The 7,046-nt window shown below is 28.8% G+C and overlaps 1 long non-coding RNA gene across 1 annotated transcript; it reads right to left on the reverse strand.

The window, feature by feature from the left end:
* On the reverse strand, positions 1-1,089 carry LOC127744066 (uncharacterized). The gene is made up of 2 exons (XR_008005260.1): positions 486-1,089; positions 1-205 (listed from the first exon to the last, which is right to left on the reverse strand). It is a non-coding gene; the product is annotated as an uncharacterized LOC127744066 (long non-coding RNA).
* Positions 1,090-7,046: the final 5,957 nt, after the last annotated feature.

The following is a 7,046-nucleotide window of genomic DNA, read 5'->3' on the forward strand; positions in this document are numbered from 1 at the left end:
TATGAGAAACAAAACGAATGAATTATATATATCGTCCTCGCTGAATTGCTGATACAGTCATGCATTCATGCTTCATCATGTGCATAATTAACTTGCAAGACAGATCAATAGATACATACAGACAAAAAGGTTGTATCAGCTGGGGAAGTTCAAATATAATACTACTTCAATTCAGTAGATTCGTCAATTTTCCTGGCAATCGAAGCTGAAATTACCACATACACCCAAATTATTTGCAAGTAGAATAGAGGAAAACATAGGGGGAAATGGAGAACCAAAATGAAAAAAACGAAATTATTGGTAGGACTGAAAATATGAAATCTGAACGGGAGAAGCTGATAAAGTGATAAAGCATAGTAGTTTATTCCATTGTTGACACACAATCAAAGTTAGGCATTCTATGGCTTGAATTCAATATACACAGGTCATAAATTATATTCTAATATATTCACAAATGCTATACATAATTAAAGGAAGCGTATAACCTCAAGTCTCCGTGCACTAGCAAGAGTTGACGAACCAACGTTGAAAAACGGCTATTCTAGACTTGGAATCGGTACTACACTACTACTCCATTCTCATTACGAAAACGGCGTTGTTTCCTCTTCATCACCGCACACAGAATAATAATTAATAATTATATTAAGAAAAAAAAAAGAAGAAGAAATAAAATAAAACACACCCACAAGAGCATGGGGTGTGGTAGCCAGAGGAAGCAGCGGAGAATACTGGAATTAACCAATGGAAAAAGCAAAAAATGCCATAGACTCATAGACCACGTGGGTGTGGGTCCCACAAGAGCGCGTGACTGCAGTTTCCGAAATACGCGAGTGCGTGTGCGAAATGAATAAAAGGAAGGGTTGGAGTTGGTGATGATAAATTATGGGTTGGGTGTGGTCGATGATATAAGAGAGAGAGAGAGAGAATCAAATCAGGTGGAGAAGAGCACATCCATCCATCCACATATATCCCACATGGCCTAGTGTGAACCCAGTGAATAAAATCAAGCCACGCAAGCAAATCGGAATCTCCACGATGCTTTGCTTGCCACGTGGAGCCACCGCGTTGCTTCCAAATTTGCAAGGCTATAAAAATATCGCCAACACCCGAATCCGAAAGAGGTACGTATGGTATATATGAGGCTCTATCACCACACAACACAAAAGAGAAACAGAAAAAGCATTTTTGTTCCCTCAAATGAGACACCTGGCATCCCCTTTCACCACATAACCTACACACCACGTCACCATCACCTTTGCTTCTTCCTTCATTTACTTCTACACTTCTACTATTCCTCTCTACTAGTACTAGTATTTTACTGTAGATGTAGATGTAGAAACTATTTTCATTTTTTTATTAAAATTAAAATACCCCTATGACATTGCCATTTTGCCATCGATATTTCTATGTTTCGTTACAGCTCACAAAATTACTACTTGCTTGACCGGAACAAGAATTTTATTTTTTTAACATTAAAGAAATAACAGAATTCCAAATTAGCATGCATTTGTCAGAAATTATTTTTAATATGAAAATAAAAATAGTATTTTATTTAAATATTGGCAATTAAAATATATTATAGTATTGTAAAAATATAACATATTTTTCTACGTATTTTAATACGCTTTCATGTATTAGTTGGAATATTATAACATATTTAACACTCTTATATGTTGTAACACGTTTTTCACGTGTTGATTTTTCACCTATAAAATTTACTCATATGTAATTATACCAAATAATTTTATTTCTACAAAAAATACCAATATTTTTTCATATAAAAAAAATTAACCTGAATTTGTACAGACAATAATAAAATTATAATTCTTTCCTCAAAAAAAAATATAATTCCTTTTAGAATACAATAAAAGATCACCAAGTTGTTCTTTTTTCTTTAAAACAAAACGACGCTAATTTGAATTTTTTATGTTAGGGATGAGCTTCAATTATGCTGTATATATAATTGTTTGGAATTTTGTCAAAAAATTGCTTCGTGATAAACTGATAATGATCAAGCCACCGTTTGAATAATAAAGATTTACGTCAAAATTATATTAAAGAATCTTGTCCTTTTTTCATAAAACGAATAGAGAAAACACGCTAAATCTTATAATGCATGACCAAATTCAGCTAATGTATAATACAAACTTTCATTACTGACGAGACCTTTCTTTGCATTAAGTCCACATATAATATGCCTATGGCTATTGGCTATTATAACCTTACTATTCTTTCTTGGCCGGCTAATTATGGCTAACAACAAATTACGGTACCATTAAGCCCTCAACCATGCATGACGGTGAAGATGTTCACCACACATTATAAAATAATATATGTGTATTATTGAATGGTTTTATTGGATCTTAAAAAAAATTAATAAGATCACAAATAATTGAGTGAGCTACTAAAAACACAAGTACTAATCATTTATTTCCAAAACGAACAATGAATGCATGAGGGCATAATTTTCTAACATTTGGAGTGCTCCTTGCTACTCTTCTACTTACCATAATATCTAGTAAAGTTAACCAAGACTACTCTAACACTCTTCAGTTATTTATAGTACTAGTAGGTAAACTTGAAGTATTGAGAATTTATATTACCATGCCGTAGCAATACTCGCCAACTAAAATTTTGTGGAGCTATTTCCAAATTTATTGGTTGATCATATGATTAATCAATATATATGATAACTCCCTAAAACTAGAACGCATTTGCGGGGCAAATGCGTGCAAATGCGGAAGATAGCCACGGTTAATCAGCGGTTGTTTATCAAATAGTCACAAATTGATAAAATATGAACGGTTATAATAGTAGTTTAGACTTTTGCTATAAAAGAAATTAAGATAGCGGTGATTAGTTTTTTAATTGTCACAATTCAAATCAACAAGAGAGCCAACGTTTTAAGTGTCCCTTCATCCACTTGATCAAAAGTTCAGAACTCTAAAATTTGAATCACTTCCTCTTCTTCAACCCTAACTTCTTTTCGACCATCAACACAACACCACCATCAATTATCACCTCCAGTGTCTCTGTTAAAATTATGTAACCACCATCTTTATCATTATCATCTTTTTCTTCTTGTTTTTCTTTCAACTTCATCGAATAATCATCACGAATACGCTTTTTCTCTTTTTTTTTTCTGTAATTAGATTATTAATTAAAAATATTTTATAAAAATATATAAAACCTAAAAGACCAAATATGATTAAAAAAATAAAATTTCTCAATTACTTTTTTAATCACAACGCAAAAATTATAATTTGTTATTTCAGACAAATAGAAAATTAAAATATAAAATCATATTTATATTTAAAAAAATAGTCAAACAAAAGTTAAAACGTCCAAAATAATTTTACATATTTTATGTGATTTTAAAAATATTTGATAATAAAAAATAATTAATAAAAAATAATTAAAATTTATCTTATTTAATATTTATTAATTATTTAAATAAATTTTGACTCTTTTTTTTCTAACATTACCGATGTGATTTAAATGCTAAACTAAACACATACTCTTATTCACGGCTAATATGTCTTTACTCAGTTGAATACTTGATTATTAACATGTCTTTAATTTATTTCTAACATTCCTAAGATAGTGAATAATTAAAGGGTGTTGGCAATAATTACGTTTAGAATACTTATTGAAAATCGTTTAAAAATCATTGTCATTATTGAGTAATTTTCCTTTTCATATAAAATTGCTTTGTTTTAATATATCTAACAAGTTATTTTTATGTGATTTTACGATCACATGTTTAAATATTGGAATCAACTAATAATATATTTTTCAAATTAAGCCGTCAATATTATACTTTTTAGATTTGACTCTATCTTATTTAACGTAATATAATACTTATATACCGAATTGTAGTTCTTTTATGCTTAAGTTAAACAAATTTTAATAAGTTCAAATTTTAGAATCCACCACCAATGTATTTAGGAAAAGTATATGGAATCAAAAGATTATCAGTTAAAACTAAACAAAATTAAAAGTCTAAGGAGTCAGCAGTTTTATTGAATTTTGGCCAGCATGTAATCAGCAGAGAAAAGTGAGCCATTGGATAAAATCTCACACCAATCTCACACAATCAAATTATTATTGATGGCTAGTTGATGGCTAACAATCACAAAAATTATTGGCCCCTAGCATTCCTCTTAATTTATATTAATAATTAATTAATTTTAAATTTTTTTAATTTAAAATTTTAAAATTTTAAAATTAATTAAATAAATCTAATTAATATCTATAAAATCATTCCTCTTATCTCTCACATTAACCTACTCATCTCTAATAATCACACACACCTCTATTTCACCGTCAGGCCCTCTCTGCCTCTCCACTGCGATCCACTCTTCTTCTATCACTGACATCTGACTCGTCGGATTCCAATTGTGAACCTGAGTTATCTTGGTAATAGAAAACATGCTTCTAATGGCGCTGTATCCATATCTTTACACTGCATTCATCATTTTCCTGCAGTTCATGTGAAGAATTACGAATACTCCGTTTCATGTTGCGCACATCATTTCAAGTGAGAAAATCATGATTCATCACGGTTTTAGGGTCCACCTTGCTTCTGCATCACCTCTACATGGTGCTATATTATGTTATCAAGAGATATCCCAACATAAAGCATAGACATCACTTTCTGGCGTAACTCATCAGAAATGTATGAAGCATACATAGCTCTTGTTCCTATTGCATCCCTACCCCGTTTAAGGATATTTGGTGCCGTTTTGATGATTAAAGAGACTGCAAACTGCACACTTGATCTTACTTAAAAGGAGTCCTTGAATAATTACAGAAATATAAAAAAATATTCATTTAATATAAAAAAAAAATATTCTAATACTTAACAAAAGAAATATCCAATTATATTTTAGCAAAAATAATTAAATATCTATAAAATTTAAAAAAATTATGAAATTCTTAAAAAATAGAGACATTCACATTTGTAATACAAAAAATTCGAAAAATATATAAAAGAACATCCATTTAGTATGAAAAAGAAACATTCTGATACTTAATAGGAGAAACATCCATATATATTAACTCGTAGAGATTTTAGATTCATCTAAAAATGTTTGACTAATTTTTTGCTAATATCCTTTTGATTCTTTTCATGTATTTATCAAATTAAGCAATTTATATCATATTTTTTGAATGCAGTATTTACCATAAATTACTTAACGTAATATATTTATGGATCGAGCTGTTCTTTTATAGTTAAGTTAGACAAATTCTAATTTAAATCAAATACTATCATTATCATTATCGAAACATTATAATTAAATTATATGTTTGGCAAAACTTGTTCTTACATTAACACAAAAATTACATTTTTAAAGTTCTTAATTCGCTTCGTATTATGATTTGAAAAATTGTATTTAAAGATTTAATTTCAATCTTTTAATTCTTTAATTAACACTGTTATTCAACAATTTTTTTTATTTAGATGATCACTATTCAGTCGTTGAATATATAAATAATTAATTTTTTATTGGTATGATAAAAACATAATTAAATATTTTTATAAAAATTCTCAAATTAATAATTAAATCTTATTTTCAAACCTAAATACAACACCATACATTATTTAAGGATGATTAGAGTTCCAATGATGAACGAATAAAACTATATTATCGATGATCTTTAATATATTTTTATACTGATATTTAGCAGTCATCTAAACAAAATTGGATACTCATTGCATATGATGTCAGTAAAAAAATAAAATAAAATAAAAAAGCTTCTAGATATACAATACTATAAAATAAAAAATATTATTTTTAATGACAAAATTTGATTCACATATAATATATTTATTTAGATTTGTATGTATATTTATATATCAATCTAACAGATTAAATTAGGACTAAAATTAAAAAAATAAAATTTAACATAAGATATCAACCATAAATACTAAAACGTATGTTTTATTTAAAATGCCAGCTTAAATATAATAATAGAGAGAATAACAATAATAAAACAATTTGAGACATTGAAAAAAAGATATTTGTTAATTTTATAAATATTACTTAAGAGTGTCTTAAAAATATTTATTAAAAAATTTAAAATTTTAAAATATATATTATAAAATATTTAATTTTAATGTATTGTTAATATAAAAAAAATTTATACATATATTTAGTTATGTATTATTATGCCAAAAAGTAATTATTTAAAAAAATATATTTAAAACATTAAAATTAAAAATTTTATTATAAATGTCAAATTCTCATGTTTTTAATAATCCATTTCGTTAGAGGAATAATGAAAAATCTAAATAATATGAACAATAAATTCTAAATTTAGTTCAACACAAGAAAAAAAATAAAAAAACTCTTCAAATTATATAAACCAAAAATTTTAAACAGTTATTTTAAAAAATTAACTTTTTTTAACTTTATCAAAATAATTCACTCAAACATCCTCTTTCTCCAAATCATTTGCCACCTCCTCCCTCTCTCATTAATCATCCTACCTCTTTGGCGTTAGAAACTCCCTCACTGCCCATCATCGCCCTCTTCTCCATCGCGGGATCGTCATCAAACAACCATTCATGTAGTTATTAAAATAATCATCCAGGTACCTAATAAAATGATCATCCATCATTTGTTAATTGTATATACTTAAACTGAATCGAATAAAATAACCATCCAATTAAGAATTAAAATAACCATCTACATACCTAGTGAATTGAACATCCGACACATTTGCGGGGTGGAGAGAATCGATGGCGACACATAGAGGCAGGGGAGGAGTTGTCGTCAGTGAATGAAGATGGGACAGTAAAAAGCAGTTCAACCAACTCGGACTCTATTTACGTGGATGTGAGAGGTAATGAACGTACGAAAATGCAACCGTGTATGACAATGTATGTTGAGCGGATCAGTTGCGGATGGTAACGTTAGGATGGAAAACGCAGTGGGCTGTGGCGGAGGCTGCACGGTCAGCGGCGGGTAGGCAGCATGAAGGAGGCTGCTGTATAGGGCTTGTGCGGCACGATCGCATATTTGCAGAGAGGTTTGGCAGCG

The sequence above is a fragment of the Arachis duranensis genome, unplaced genomic scaffold (assembly GCF_000817695.3).
Source record: "Arachis duranensis cultivar V14167 unplaced genomic scaffold, aradu.V14167.gnm2.J7QH unplaced_Scaffold_232525, whole genome shotgun sequence".
NCBI classification, from domain to species: domain Eukaryota; kingdom Viridiplantae; phylum Streptophyta; class Magnoliopsida; order Fabales; family Fabaceae; genus Arachis; species Arachis duranensis.